We start from the raw sequence: 1,294 nt of genomic DNA on the forward strand, positions 1-1,294 counted from the left end.
GGTCGTGGAGAGGTTCACCTCTTCCACGCCACCATTCCTTTTTCCTTCATAGTAGACACCTGCAGGCCACTCCGCGTCATCAGTTTCCTGGGCTGTAAACTGGCAAACGTTTAATTCTCTAGAATAAAAGGGCTTAAGAGAATTAACATGGTATACCTTAGGCTTTATGTTGGAGGTGGGGGAGGCTATGAGATAGTTAACAGCTCCTAGGCGCTCCTGGACCGTGAATGGTCCTTCCCACGACGCTTCCATTTTATGGGCCTGGAGCGCCTTTAAGACCATGACTTGGTCTCCTACTTTGAAGGACCGTTCTCTGGAATGTTTATCATACCAGGCCTTTTGCTCTTCCTGAGCATCCTTTAGGTTTTCTTTAGCAAGGGCTAAAGAGTGTCGGAGGGTGTTTTGTAGGTTGCTTACAAAGTCTAGAATGTTAGTTCCTGGAGAAGGCGTAAACCCCTCCCATTGCTGCTTCACAAACTGTAATGGCCCCTTAACCTCGCGGCCATACACAAGTTCAAATGGTGAAAACCCTAAACTGGGATGTGGTACAGCCCTGTAGGCAAAAAGCAACTGCTGCAACACTAGATCCCAATCATTGGAGTGTTCATTTACGAATTTACGTATCATGGCCCCCAAAGTTCCATTAAACCTCTCCACCAGACCATTGGTTTGATGGTGATGAGGGGTGGCAACCAAGTGATTCACCCCATGAGCTTTCCACAGGTTTTTCATGTTCCCTGCCAGGAAATTAGTTCCCGAATCTGTAAGTATGTCGGAGGGCCACCCTACCCTGGCAAAAATGTCTGCTAATGCCTGGCACACACTTTTAGCCTTGGTGTTGCTTAAGGGTACAGCTTCCGGCCATCGGGTAGCAAAATCCATGAAAGTCAGTACGTACTGCTTTCCTCTGGGTGTCTTCTTTGGGAAAGGACCCAGAATATCCACAGCTACTCGCTGAAATGGGACCTCAATTATGGGTAGTGGCTGGAGAGGGGCTTTAACCTGGTCTTGGGGCTTTCCCACTCGTTGGCACACCTCACAAGACCGGACATAATTAGCAACGTCCTTGCCCATTCCCTCCCAGTGGAAGGACTTCCCCAACCGGTCTTTGGTTCTGTTCACCCCAGAATGGCCACTGGGATGATCATGGGCTAAGCTCAAGAGTTTTACCCGATACTTAGTGGGAACTACCAGCTGTCTTTGAGGATGCCAGTCTTCCTGGTGCCCACCAGAAAGAGTCTCCTTGTATAAAAGTCCTTTTTCTACAACAAACCGGGATCGGTTAGAAGAGCTG

This window comes from Emys orbicularis, chromosome 1 (genome assembly GCF_028017835.1).
Source record: "Emys orbicularis isolate rEmyOrb1 chromosome 1, rEmyOrb1.hap1, whole genome shotgun sequence".
Lineage (NCBI taxonomy): Eukaryota > Metazoa > Chordata > Testudines > Emydidae > Emys > Emys orbicularis.